This window comes from Canis aureus, chromosome 2 (genome assembly GCF_053574225.1).
Source record: "Canis aureus isolate CA01 chromosome 2, VMU_Caureus_v.1.0, whole genome shotgun sequence".
In the NCBI taxonomy this organism is placed as follows: Eukaryota; Metazoa; Chordata; class Mammalia; order Carnivora; family Canidae; genus Canis; species Canis aureus.
This window is the reverse complement of record NC_135612.1, coordinates 66,057,213-66,072,500: the sequence shown is the minus strand read 5'-3', so window position 1 is coordinate 66,072,500 and position 15,288 is coordinate 66,057,213. Positions and strand designations below refer to the sequence as shown.

At 37.6% G+C, this 15,288-nt stretch overlaps 1 long non-coding RNA gene across 2 annotated transcripts in view; it reads right to left on the bottom strand.

Moving 5' to 3' along the window:
• The window catches only part of LOC144301216 (uncharacterized), a 45,842-nt gene that overhangs the window by 16,436 nt on the left and 14,118 nt on the right, over positions 1-15,288 (bottom strand). For both annotated transcript variants that reach the window (XR_013368006.1, XR_013368005.1), the window contains exons 3-4: positions 13,261-13,316; positions 353-845 (exon numbers count right to left, since the gene is read on the bottom strand). This is a non-coding gene — a long non-coding RNA (uncharacterized LOC144301216). The remainder of the gene's footprint in view (positions 1-352; positions 846-13,260; positions 13,317-15,288) is intronic.

Below are 15,288 nucleotides of genomic sequence, written 5' to 3'. Positions count from 1 at the left end.
TCACAGGAATTAGCTCTTGGAATTTTTGTATGAGCAAAGAAGTAAGAACTCGTAGCACTCACAAACCATTTCCTAGAAAATTACTTCAAGATTCCACCAAAAAGAAGGAATAGCAGCAAAATATCCCAGAAACAGGAAGACATGTGATAATGTGATTCATAATATATTTTTGGTCTCTGTTTCTGGCACAGAGCTCCTAAAATCCTTGGAATTTCCTAGGTGATAAGAGCGATAAAGAGGTCTTGATTTTCATAACAAACCTCTTCAGCCACACCTGAATTGGTTAAGAAACCCCTAAGGAACCAACCATGTGATTGGAGGATAGAACTTCCAGTTCCACCCATTCACCCACCTCCAGGAAGGGGCCTCGGGCTGGAGGTTGAATCCATCACCAATGGCCAGTGATTTAATCAGTAGCACCAAAGTTGTGAAACTTCCATAAAACCCCAAAAGGACACGGTCCAGGGAACTTCCGGGTTGGTGACCACGTGCAAATTTGGAGACAGTAGCTCAGTTCAGAGAGGACATGACAGCTACATGACCTTTCCCCATATCTTGCCCTGTGCATCTCTTCCATCTGCCTATAACTAGGTTAGAATCTTTTTATAATAAACCCATAATGAGTCAAACCCAAGAGGAGGTTGTTGGGACTCCAGTCTATCGCCAGTCAGAAGCACAGGTGACTTTGGTCCAGCCTGGACTTTGATATCTTGAAGTGGGAGGAGGGGTGTGGGTCTCCTAGGACCCAATCCTTAATCCGTGGCATCTGATGCTATCTCCAAGCAGTGTTTGAGTTAAGTTGAACTGTAGGACATCTTTCAGGAGTCAGAGAATTGCTTGGGGTGCTATGTTGGAAAAAAACACGTAATTGGTATCAGCATTGTAACGCGGGATAGTAGATGCCATTGTGGGTAAACAGACCAGTCTAATTTATAGTTAGGAAATAAAATGTGGCTCAAAATCTTCCCACAATACATAAATAAGTCCAAATAGTAGAGCCATGATTTAAAACATTATCAAGATAATACTAAAGGTCAAGATAATTGAAGCAAAACAGAGAAAAACCTAGAGGATCATTTGAAGTGATGACAAAGGTCTTGTTTAGAGTAGAGGAGGATAGATTATAAATGTTGATTAATTTATTGTAAATAGGAAATTATTTCTCAAATTGCAATATGTAATATATATTTTTAAAAGTCAAAAATACAAATCATGAAAAGAATATTGCCCCACTTACTTTTACCCCCCAATACTCCTAAGAGGCAACCACTTAAAACTCCAGGTATTAACACTTTACAATATCATGTTCTTTACCTCCTTAGATCTAAATAGCTACTCATTTTTCAGTTTAAAACTTTGTTGACCTCCTTCAAAAAAAAAAAATATATATATAACTTTGTTGATCTCCTGAAATGTACATTATTTTGTTTCCAGACATATACCCTTCATGTACCTAACATACCCTCAAACCAGGCTGTTCATTTTGTGAATAATTTGTCATGTTGATGTTTATTACTTGTGCAATTTTCTGTAGGTTTCATACCTCACTAAAAGGTTTCTTTTTAAATGGGCAAGAAAACACAGCTTGCTTCATGGTAAAGATGAGAGGATCACAGGAAGAAAGGCAAAAACAGAATCAGAGAGCAAGTTGCCATGGTAACTGAATCCCAGTTCTATAGGATTTTCAAAAAAAATCTCCTTGCAAAATGTAATGCACATATAGAAAATGAGTTAAGCATTAATTGGCACTATGAACAATTTTAAAACTCTCATCGAGAAATAGAAAATTGTTGAAAGCGGGGCTCGCAACAGATATTTGTACACCTGTGTTCATCACAGCATTATTCATAATAGCAAAAGACTGCAAACAACACAAGTGTCCGCTGGTGGATGAATGAGAAGACAAAATGTGGTAGATACATAGAGTGGAATATCAGCCTAAAAAGGCAGGAAATTCTTAAATGTGCTACAACATGGATGAACCTTGAAGGCAGTACGCTGTGAAATAACCCTTCTTCAAAGAACAGACGTTATGATTTCAGCACATGAGAGACTCAGAGTACTCAAATGTCTACCCTACATTTGAGTACTCTGGGTAGTAGAGTAGTCAAATATCTACCCAGAGTAGATAAATATGTCTCTTCATAGACACAGAAGTAGAATGACTGGTGATAGCCAAGGACTAGGGGCAGAGGGAAACTGTAGTTACTCTTTAGTGAGTACAGAGGGTCAGCTGGGACAATGAAAAATGCTCTACAGGCGGATAGTGGTGATAGTTGCACAGCAACTATATGTGGATATAGTTAATGCCGCTGAACTGTACACTCAAAAATGGTTAAGTTGGTACATATTATGCTATGTATATTTTGCTACAACAAAAGAAAAAAATGAGAAAAAGGTAACACAATATCCAGGAATCTTTCTGTGTCTTCTTTAGTATAACCATCCTTCCCATCCTCTCAGAAGCAAATCCTTTCCAAGTTTTTGCATTTCTGTATGGTTTTACCTAAACCCAAGCATGAATTCCAATACAGTATAGTTTTTTAAACTCTTAATAAAGGGAATCAAAACCATATATTTATGTGTCTGCTTTCGCTCTACATTATCTTGCATAAAATACACCTGTATTGTCTGTAGCAGTCATTCATTTTCACTTTGGATAGTATCTTTTTCTTTTTCTTTTAAGAGAGGGAGTGGGGAGAGTCAGAGACACTGGGGAGAGAGAGAACCTTAAGTAGGCCCCACACCCAGCACAGAGCCCCATATGGGGCTCAATCTCACAACACTGAGATCATGACCGGGGGTGAAATGAGTCAGAGGCTCAACTGACTAAGCCACCCAGGCACCCCCACTATCAGGCAGTATCTGACCATACAAATATATAACATTGTTGATGGGCATTTAGATATATATATATTCAGGTCCCAGCTATCGTGAGAAGTGCTATTATAAACATCACTGTATTTCCTCATGTACAGGTGCCCCAATTTCAAGAGAATACTACCCAGGAGTGTATTGCTTGAGTCATAGGGTACACAAGATTCCACATAATAAATAATGTGACCTGTTTTCTAAAGTGGTTTTACCAGTTCATATATGCACTAGCAATTTGTGTACAGCCTCTCATCTTCCACATCCTAGTCTAGGCTACGTTCTGGCCACCCAACCTTGGGGTAGTTTTCGATTCCTGTATTACTGATAGGGTTGCATACATTTACCATTTATTTGTTTAAATACATTTGGATTTATTTGGATTCCTTCTTTTATAAAATGCCTCTTAACTTTCTCACCTATAATATATATTAAGATTGTCTTTCCTTACTGATCTGTAGGACCAAAATTCTAGACATGAGCCCTTTGTCAGTTATATGTCTTGAATATATATTCTTACTTCCACAGTTGGCCTTTTCACTCTTTAATGAATAGATGTTCTTAATTTCGATGTAGTCTGATGTGGTCACCATTTAAAATGTGCCCTTACCCTAAAACCAAGTTGATATTCTTCTATACTGTCTTCCAAAAACTTTATATTATTACCTTATTATTTTGATTCTTATGCATCTGGAGTTTTGTGTGTGCAAACACACACACACACACACGTGCATCCTGTGCAGTGAGATGTAATTGTGAGCAAACTAAAATGATTTGGGGTCCTTCTAGAGATCTCTTCAGAATCCTTATCATAGAGTATATACTGTCCTCCATCCTGGAAAATCTATTCAAAAATTCCTTGAAAAGAATTTTCATCATTCTATTATTTTTGCTTTTTAGAAGGAATACATGTTTATTGTAAAATATTACAACAAAGGGCACCTGGATGGCTCAATCGGTTAAAAGTCAGCCTGCTCAGCTCAGGATCTCAGAGTCCTGGGATTGAGTCTCACATCAGAAGTCTGCTTCTCCCTCTCCCTCTGTTCCTCCCCCTACTTGTGTGCTCATTCGCTCTTGCTCTCTCTCTCTCTCTCTCTCTCAAATGAATAAAATCTTTTAAAAAATAAAAATTAAAAAAATAAAATATTAAAACAGGGAAGAAGTGTCTGTAACAAAGTAGTCCCCTTTTACTACCTGCCTACCTAACAGTCATTCTCCAGAGGTAATTGCTGCTAACATTTGGTGTGTATGTTTCTAGACCTTTCTCCTAAACACAGGTAAACTTATATGGAACCCCAATGCCAGCTGGGGGGCCTCCTTGCCATTTGCTCCATTTGTGCTGTTTCAACGTCAACCACATATCAACCGGCGCACACTATTGAGCTCAGCCACTGGTTTCTATGAGAAATCCTTTAACACAAGCATTTCTTGACTGGTGTAGACTTTACTGATGATTGAGAGTCAAGAAGATATACTGTACCATGTGCTACTTTGTTAGCACCCTTCTACCACTCTCCCTCCCTCTACCTAATCAGGAGCTAATTTCCTTATACCTCACTTTTTTCTAGCATGGTAACATCTTTTTTCTCATGGCACTTATTACAATACATGATGATATGCCTAATACATATTTATGCATTTAATGCCTATCACCCCCCAAGACCAAGCATGAGCAAGCTGTAGCTCATGGTCCAAAACCGGTCCACTGACTGTTTTCACAAATAAAGTTTTGCTGGATCACAGCCATATTGTCTATGGCTGCTGTCATGCTACAGCAATAGAGTTGAATAGTTGCAACAGAGACACTATGGCCACACACTATCTAGCCCTTTACAAAAATATGTTCTATACTATGGGCAACATGTCTTTTCATCATCTTATAACCAGCATCCAGTACTATACCTGGACCATTCAAAGGTACATGCTACTAAGAATTTCCTACAGTCATGAATTTCAAGGATTAAACTATCTCCTTTAGGCCTTTTATTATTATTGTCAACCATGTGAAATGTTTGATATAACCAATGGTAGGAGCCATTCAACAAATGTATTAGGAAGCCCGTTTATTATTGGTACACTTGAGAAATTTCATACACAGAACATTCCCAAAGACCAAATCCTATTGGTCCTTCTTACATATGTCTTTTCTGGACCTCAATCTTTAAAGAAATATGTATTCATATACAAGGTAATTTAGCTAAATGCCATCTCTTGTTAAGTAATTACTGTAAAATCTATGCACCAAATAAGTGAATAATTGCTTAGTATTAATCTTGGTAGTGTCCATATTTTTAACCCTCTCTACCAGATGACAAACCATTCACTACATACTGGTCTTGAGAAGCACATGTTCTCTCCTTCCCCAGACAGGTGGTTATACAACAGCCATGCTGGTTGTCAGGTATGGTTTCCAAGTAGTCCGGAAAGGTAAAACATCCAGGACGACACTGCCACATTCTGTTACAAGATTGTCTATACTTTCCCATTTGTTGTTTGCACATTAATTTTAATCTCTTCTCCTAAATGTTAATTTTCCCAGTAATCATTAGTTTCTATAGTTTTCTTTTTTCTCTTTTTTATAAAGGGAGTATACAATTCCAAGTTTTAGAAGTATAGTTTGATGTATTTGGTAATTGTATGTAATCATAATCACCATTACAATCAAGATACAGAAGAGTTCCCTTGCTCTAAAAAGTTCATGTCATTTAGACTCGTCCTTCTCCCTCTGCCATATCTCTGGCTTCCAGCAATCACTGCTCTACTTTCTCTGACTATAGTTTTGCCTTTGCTAGAATTTTATGTAATTGAAATTGTATAGGAGTACATATTGGTCTGTGCTTGACTCTTTCACTTAGAATTATGTTTTTAGATTTATCCATGTTGCTGCGTGTAATAATATGTCACTCTTCTTTTATTGCAGATTAGTACTCCATGGCACATAATTTGTTTACCTACTCATTGGGTGAGGGACATTTGGGTTTCTTCCAGTTTTTGTCTATTAGGAACGATGTCCATGCATTTTTGTCTGAATATATATTTCCATTTAGGTATCTGCAAGATACCTAAAAGTGAAATTATGGAGTCATATAATAAATGTAGGAAACTTTATAAGGTATTGCCATATTATTTTCCAGAGTGCCTATACCATTTTGGTTTCTACTAACAATGTGCAAGAGAGTTTCAGCTGCTCTACATTCTCACCGACCTTTGTATTTTTTTTGTCTTTTTATTGGTCATTCTAGTGGATGTGAAGTAGTATCTATCTCATTATTTTGTTTGTTTTTTTAGACTTACTTATTTATTTGAGAGAGAGAGCATTCATGAGCAGGGGGAGGGGCAGAGTGAGAGAATCTCAAGCAGACCGCCCCCCCCATCACTGAGCTAGAAGACTGACACAGGACTTGATTTCACAACCCATGAGACCATGACCTACACTGAAAATGAGAGTTGGACACTCAACCCATTGAGCTAAACAGACGCCCCTCTCATCATGGTTTTAATTTGGATTTTGTTGGTTACTAGTGATGCTGAGCATCTTTTCATGTGCTTATTGGGCATCCCAATACCTTCTGTTGTGAATGTCCGTTCAAGTTCTTGTTATCTATTGTTGGAGGTTTTTGTTTGTTTGTTTTTAAACCTTTGTTGTCTTACCTTTGAGTGATGAGTATTCTTCATACATTCTGAATATAAGCCCTTTGTTGAATATATGTTGAGGAAAATTTTCTCCCAGTCTGTGGCTTGCTTTCTTGTGTTCTTAACTATGTCTTTCAAAAAGCAACTATTTTTAATCTTAATGAAATCTATTTTATCTTTTTTTTTTCTTAGAGTTTCTGTATTTGGTTCAAGAAATCTTTGCCTTATTCAGTGAGTGTCACAAAGATTTTTACTTATGCCATCTTCTAGAGTTTAATAGTTTTAGTTCTTATACTTAGGTATATGATCAATTTAACATTTATGTATGGTGTTTTTTTTCATATGGATATCCAGTTAGTTCAGTACTATTTGTTGGACTATCTTTTCTAATTGACATCTTTGTCAAAAGTACATGGTTGATAAAGTGGGGATCTATTTTTGGACTCTCACTCAGATCCATTGATCTGTGTCTATCCTCTCACATCGATACTGCACAATCGATTATTATTTAGCTTGCATTTGCAAAAGAACAGCTGCTAAAACTACTTCTTATTTAACTGCTTCAGATTCTACGGTAGCTGTTGATCTACCTCAACTCTTCATCTCCTCAGTCTTTCAGAAGATAAAATAGTGAAAAGAATATGTTATGTGTTATCTGTAGGTGTGGAAGGAAGGCAGTCAACACTTGGGATGGCAGTGACAGCATGCCACACTTTGAAGCAATAGCCATGTCATCAAAAGCTGTTAAAACTACTTATTACAGTCCATTCCCAGTAAGCAGCAGCTGTGTGGGACACCATATTCAGGAGTTAACAAAGCATAGCTTTCCAACCACTTCTGGAGTAAGTGAAAGTTCATTCCAGGCAACATTAATCAAGCTCACAGTATTTTTAGGAGAGTTTTGGCATAAAGTTACACTGCAGTTCAATTTGAAAATGTTTATCAAGCATTTAATAGTGGATACTAAGATTAGATAGATAGATAGGGACAGGTGAAGATGAATAAGACAAGTGTTTACATATACCACATCTTCCTTAACCACTCGTTTATTGATGGACACTTGGGTTGCTTCCATATCTAGGCTATTATAAACAATGCTGCAATAAACATAGGGGTGCATATCTTTTTGAATTAATGTTTTCCTTTTCTTTGGGTAAAAACTCAGCAGAGGAATTATTGGATTATGTGGTAGTTCTATTTTTAATTTCCTGAGGAAACTCCATACTGTTTTCCACAGTGGTTGCTCCAGTTTGCATTCCCACTGACAGTGCATGAGAGTTCCTTTTCCTTTGACATCCTCACAGACCACCTGTAATTTCTTGTCTTTTTTATTTTAGCCATTCTGACAGATGTTATGGATGGACCTAGAGGGTATTGTGCTAAACGAAATAAGTCAGACTGAGGACAAATACCATATGACTTCACTCATATGTGGAATCAAAAAAAGCAAATGAACAAACAAACAAAAAGCAGAATCAGACCAATAAATACAAAGATCAAACTGATGGTTGCCAGAGGAGGGGGAGAATGGGAAAATGGGTGAAAGGGGATATTTATGGCCAATTCTAGGAATAGATTGGTAATGGGCCATAGGAGCACAGAGCAAGGTAATCAGCCCAATTTAATGATTGAAGGAATGGAAGAGATCAAAACTGAGATTAGGTTTGAAGAATAAATACAACTAATCAAGAGAAAAGAGGAGAGAGAGGGATTTCAGGGACAAGGGAGAGTGAGCAGAGTTCAAAACAGCCTACTTTGTATATCTCTAGGGTGCAAATTAAAGAACATGGCAGGGCAGTAGCAAAAAAAAAAAAAAAAAGAAAAAAAAAAGAACATGGCAGATGATGAGGATGGAAATCTAACTGGATCTCAAGGTTAACAGATAATGGAGGTTTTCAAAATCCAGCACCATGGCTACTTCCTCCAAGAAGGCTCCCATCAATTAGCTTCCTCTCCATCCTGTACCCACTCGAGCTGGGATCTTCCATTTTCCCTTCTTCTAGTCCTTACTACTTTGTCTTTGCTTAGTAGACACATCATGAGGGTCTGCCTCACTACCAAGACCTACAAGGGACGTGATGATGGCTGTATCCCCAGCATCCAAGGCAGTGCTTAGATCCAGCAGAATGATGAAATGTGCTTACTGCAATGATAAGTGTAGCTTGTTGGAAAAGCAACCATTTAATAAACATATGGCCACTTGCTATGTTCCAGAAAATTATCAGAACAGGTTAAAGGAAGGAGTTAGACAAGTATTAGGAAGAACAGTTCAGAGACATGAATTTTAGCCCTAGCACCACCGTCTTATTTGGCTATTTGGGCCTGCTCTCCCCTACTCAACTGAGATTAAAGGAAAACTGCATTACATTAGCACCTGGACATCATATACACACACCACATGGCGGGAATATGGTAATAATACCAATGTACAAATAGTAATACGTGTCTCTGAATAAGCTCTACCACAATTCCAAAGATTAGAATTCTTCCAACTATGGGCACAAGTTTAATAATTGAAGCTGAGGGGCGCCTGTTTGGCTCAGTGGTTGAGGGTCGGCCTTTGGCTCAGGTCGTGATCCCAGGGTCTTGGGAATCGAGTCCCATATCAGGCTCCCCACAAGGAGCCTGCTTCTCCCTCTGCCTATGTCTCTGGCTCTCTCTATATATCTCATGAATAAACAAATAAAATCTTTAATAAAAATAAATAAATAAAATAAAATAAAAAGATAATTGAAGCTGAAAACTAGACTTCTATTAATATATGAAACAATGTTAAGTTTGTCTGATTTGAAACTTTAAGTAAATTTTAATTAGAGACAATCAGGCATCTAAGATCTTAGAAAACACACCCTTGAACATCTTATCATGTTTTAAGGTACATTTGAAATCTATTTTCTACTCAAGTTGAAGTTGGATGGTGCACGTAGCTTGTTTATCCAATTACATCCAAAGACAGTACTTAGTAAGGAATACATCCCTTGAGTTAGACATGGTTAGCAGTAAAACTGTAATAGTCAGTTTTCCAGACACAGAACCAAAAGGATATATAGAACCAAAAGGTATATAAGAGATTTATTATGGGAACTGGCTCACGAGATGATGGAGATTGAGATGTGTCAGTCTACCACCTTCAGGCAGGAGAACCTGCAAAGCCAGTGTTATAATTCAGTCTGAGTCAGAAGACCTGAGAGCCAGAAACCCAACTGTCCAAGGGCAGGAGATGGTGGATGTCTGAAAGTGGGGCAAGCATGTCTCCTACAGTGCAACTTTCATCATCTGAATCACACACAACGAGATACAACAGTGACGGGATTCGGTTTGCATTATGCAGGCTGCTATTGCTCAAAGCACAGTTGTGCAGCTTCATCTGCAGGAAAACACTATTTCATGTGTGGCCCAGCTGCCTTGTTTGGATGTCTCTTAGCTCCCCTAGACCATGCCAAGCTCTCTCCCCCTCGAGGCCTTGACATTAACCGTTCCTTCTGCCTGCAATGCTCTCTCTTTGGTCCCTTCTCAGTCTTTAGATCCCAGCTCAGAGGAGACTTCCTCTGTCCACACCTTTTGTGGTGAGTCCCTCCTTCTCACCCCATCTCAGTGGCCTATCTGGCTCCTTCCAAGCACATTGCATTCCAGAATCATTGTATTGATCTAATTGCTTCCATCTATCCCAAGTCAAAAGTCTTGTGTCTATGTTGGTCACCATCACAGCATCAACATTTAGAATGGTGCCTGGCACAGGGCAGAAGTTGTGATAGACACTTATTAAGTGAATGAATGCAGGATGTGTAATAAGTGCTGATGGTGGTGGAAAAGGGGTTTTTTTTTTAAGCTAGAAGGTATCAAATGCCAGATTTGTTCAGTTACGTTTAAGTTTTATAGCTATATATTTTTAGCTACAAAAACACTTTTATTATTAAAATTCCTTAGAGGGGGAAAAAACCTTTGTTATTGTAAGTCTGAAATGTTTTAGTACATTATTCCTCTTCCTATGGAAGTAATTATTTCCATAATGCACTTGCTGATGATATGAGATTCATTAAGAATGCCACATAATGTATAATGGAGTGTAATCCACATAAAGTCCCTTTAAAACACTCCCTCTACTACAAAAAATTAGAAAATTCACTGAATTTTAGCTGTCACCTGAAATTAGGATCAGGGTGCTCTCAAGGAGACTTGCTTCTTTTTTTAAAACTTTTTTTATTTAAATTCAATTTAATTAACATATAGAGTATTATTAGTTTCAGAGGTGGAATTCAGTGATTCATCAGATTTATATAACACCCAGTGCTTATTACATCACATTCCCTCCTTAATGCCCATCACTCATTTCCCCTATCCCCCACCCACCTCCCCTCCAGCAACCTCAGTTTGTTTTCTAGGTTAAAAGTCTCTAATGGTTTGTCTCTGTCTCTGATTTCTTCTTGTTATTTTTCCCTCTTTTCCCCTATGATCCTGTGTTTTGTTTCTTAAATTTCACATGTGGGTGAGATCATATGATAATTGTCTTTCTCTGATTGACTTATTTCACTTAGCATATAACCCTCTAGTTCCATCCATATCATTGCAAATCCAATATTTCTTTCTCTCTTTTTTTTTTTTTTTTGTGGCTGAGTAGTAGTCCATTGTGTGTGTGTGTGTGTGTGTGTATCACTTCTTTATCCATTCATCTGTCGATGGACATCTTGGCTTTTTTCACAGTTTGGCTATTGTGGACATTGCTGCTATAACCAATGGAGCGCAGGTGCCCCTTCATATCACTACATCTGTATCTTTGGGATAAATGCCTAGTGGTGCAATTGGTGGATTGTAGGGTAGCTCTATTTTCAACCTTTTGAAGAACTTCCACAATGTTTTCCAGAGTGGCTGCACCCATTTGCATTCCCACCAACAGAGTAAGAGAGTTCCCTTTCTCTACATCCTCACCAACATCTGTTGTTTCTTGAGTTGTTCATTTTAGCCATTCTCACTGGTGTCAGGTAATATCTGACTATGCTTTTGATTTGTATTTCCCCAATGCTAGTCAGGAAATGGGCGGAAGACAATGTGACTTGTTTCTTATTTCCAACTGGCCTCAAGATTTCATGTCATGAGATTGCGGCATCGATTGCTAGATATGACCCTCCCACAAATCAGCAAATACCACTTTGCACAATATCTGTCATGAGAGGTGGTGTGTATGTTGGCATTCTCCGGCTCAGACCATAAAGCTCTCTAAGGTAAAAAACCCTTCAGGGAAACTTGTTCTTGAATAACGCTAATCCTTCTTGGAATTTGTTTAGGCAAGTGTTCCTGAGAGGGGAATGGGGCACACCTGAAGCAATTCAGGGTGCTATAGAGTTTTCTCTTTTGTTTATAGCTCTTCTCTCCGCACTTTCTCCAATAGATCCCATTTTATGCCTTCCTGGACACCATGGTAAATGCTCTGGAGATACTGAAATAAATACTAGAGATTTGTTGTTCTCTTCTAAGCTCTCCAAGTAGGTGCGGGAAAACAGACCTCACATAGCCTGGAAATGCAGCAGAAATCATTTCTTCTCCAGAATCAGAGATTTTTCATATTCATGTATCACTTATAAGTATATTGCTTTGGGGAACAAGGAATGTAATCATAATAGCTACCTTTAGTGGAATGCCAGTCACTGAACCAAAGGAGGAGGAGGAGAAAGGAGATTTTTGAGTGCTTATGCACAAGGCTTTACATGCACTGCGTGGCATGTTCCATGTTCCCGTAATAAGTGGATTAGAGAAATACTAGTATTATTCTCACTCTGCATATGATAATACTGAGGCACAGAGAGACTAAGTTACCTATTCAAGGTCACACAGCTAATAAATGATGGGTGTGGGGTTTTGAATGCAGATCTGCCTGACTCCAGGGGCCATGCTTCTAATTGCTACACTGTAATAATACTCCCCACAAGATGAGGAAACAGCCCCGGAGACGTAAAATAGATTGCACAAGACCATGAAACACAGATGGTATAGAAATGATATCTGAATTCTGATCTTAAAACTAGACAAAGAATAGCAAGAGGAAGATGTTGAGTGGTCACGGGCATGTGTGCAGGACTGGGGGTAAGGCATAGGTCCAGTCAATTCTAGTAAGTTCTAGTAAGAGCAACACTTATTAGGGGTATTATATGTATGCAAAATCATGGTAACTTCACAGGATTAGCTGAGTTACCCCCACATTAACCTCCTGGGGAAAATAGTACTTTCACCCACTTTACAGATGAGAAAGCTGGTGTTTTAGGGATTTTAAGCATCTGTTCAAAGCCACACTGATTATCCTAGCTTCGTTTCATCAGATTAGTCTTCAGATCCCTCATCACAAATGAAACCCTTTGCTGAGGGTGGAAATTGAAATGGAAATCTCCAAAAGTTCCAAATTACATGACAGTGGGATGAAAAACCCAGAAGTAGGCCAGGCACATAGTAGGTATTCAATATTTGGTAAATGGATTTCATTAAACAAAGGAAATTCACAACAGGCAATTTTCTCTTCAAATTAGCTGCAGAAGAAAAAATATACAAAAAAAAAAAAAGCTGCAGAAGAGAAGGGAACGCTATTCAAATGCTGCGTTTGAATACAAAATCAGTCTGTGCTGAATAGTAATAAGAAGGCAATAAAGTTTCACACCAACATCGTCTAGCCCTTTATCTTCCCATCCCAGTCCTTGCTGTGGCTTTCTCCCACTTCCCAACCTCATTTCTGTCCAAGGCTCATGCCACACACCCCACTGGTGCCCTTACCTCACCTTCTTCTCCTTCTTCCACCTTTCTTCTGGATGTACCCTTCCTGGGGTTTCCTGGTAACATGATAATGATGATGATATTAATGAACAGTTTGCACTTACTGAAATGCTTACTCTGTAAAAGGTACTAAGCTAAGCACTTTATATTCATTATTTAAAAACCCGTTTGTGGATGAGAAGACCAAAAAATGGAGTTTAGGTAACTCATACCATATCACACAACTACAAAATGCTAGAGCTCATTTTGCAAAGGGGCTAACATAGTAAACGAATTCATTAGAAGATCTTAATGGTTGATAGTAGCTTCCTTCAACTCTCTGTGAATACATTAAGTCAACAAATGATAATGAAACTTCTTTTGTGCCAGACACTGATTGGTACTTTCTCATGCATTCAATTACTGAACACTCACATTTGAGTTAGATTCGAGTTTGATCACCCACATTTGTAAATTGGAAAATTATTTCACCATAACATAAGTTGTGTTGCTTCCTATATAACATCTCCTAGGCTGCGGAAACTGGAATATAAACAGGAGTAGAATTATACACTGCAATTTGGATGGAAAAAAAAAAAAAAAACATTAGCTAGACTGCTACGCAGGCAGAAACACTTTCAGCTCCATTTTTATTTATTTCTAAGTTACGTTTTATTTTGAGATAATTATATACATATATGCAGTTGAGAAAGCCCTGGTACCCAGTTTCCACCAATGGCAACATCTTGCAAAACTAGAGCATAATATCACAACCAGGATACTGACATTGATACAGTCAAGATACAGAACATTTCCATCACCACAAAGATTCTTTGCCCTGTCCTTTATAGTTCAAATCACTTCCCTTCTGCCTCTGTCTCCTGCTTAAGCCCTGGTAACCACTAATCTCTTCTCCATTTCTGTAATTGTGTCATTCCAAGAATGTTATATAAACAGAATCATATAGTGTGTAACTTTTGGGGATTGGCTTTATTCACTCAACATAATCCTCTGAAGATACATCCAAGTTGTTGCGTGTATTAATAGTATGTTCCTTTTTATTGCTGAGTAGTATTACATAATATGGATATACTGTAGTTTGTTTAAACATTCACCCACTAAAGGATATATATGGGTTGCTTTAGTTTTTGTCTGTTACAAATAAAGATGTTATCAAGATTTGTGTTAAGGGTTTTGGATGAAAGTAAGTCTTCCTTTCTCTGGGATAAAAGCCCAAGAGTATAATTGTTGGGTTATATGATAGTTCCATGTTTGTTTGTTTTTGTTTGTTTCATTTTGTTTTTTAACTGCCAAATTGTTTCCCAGAGCAGTTATATCATTTTACATTCCCACTAGCAATATATAAATGATCCAGGTACACTCCATCTTCACCAGAATTTGGCATTATAACTATTTTTTTATTTTAGTCATTTTGATAGGTGTGCAAAAATATGTCATTGTGGTTTTAATTTGCACTTCCTTAATGACCAATAATGTTGAACATATTTTCATGTTCTTATTTGCCATCGTGTATCCTCTTTCACGAAATGTCTCTTCATGCCATTTACCCATTTTCTAATTGTATAGTTTATGTTTCTACTGTTGAGTTTTGAGAGTTGTTTATATATTCCGCATACTAGTTCTTTACAAGCAATGTGGTTTGCAAATATTTTCTCCCACTCTGTGGTTTGTCTTTTCATACTCTTAGCAGTTTCTTTCACAGAGTGAAAGGTTTTAATTTTCATGAAGTCAAATTTATAATTTTTTTTCTTTTATAGACTGTGTCTAAAAACTCTGTGTCAAGTCATAGATTCCAGAGATTTTTTCCCCTATATTTTTATTCTGAAAGTTTTATAGTTTTACATTTGACATTTAAGTCTGTAATCTATTTTTAGTCAATTTTTGTATGAGATAGGAGGCTGACAGCCAGGTTTATTTATTTATTTATTTATTTATTTATTTATTTATTTAGCCTGTAGATGTCTACTTGCTCTAGCACCATTTATTAATAAGCTATCCTTCCTCCACTTAATTGATTTTATATCTTTG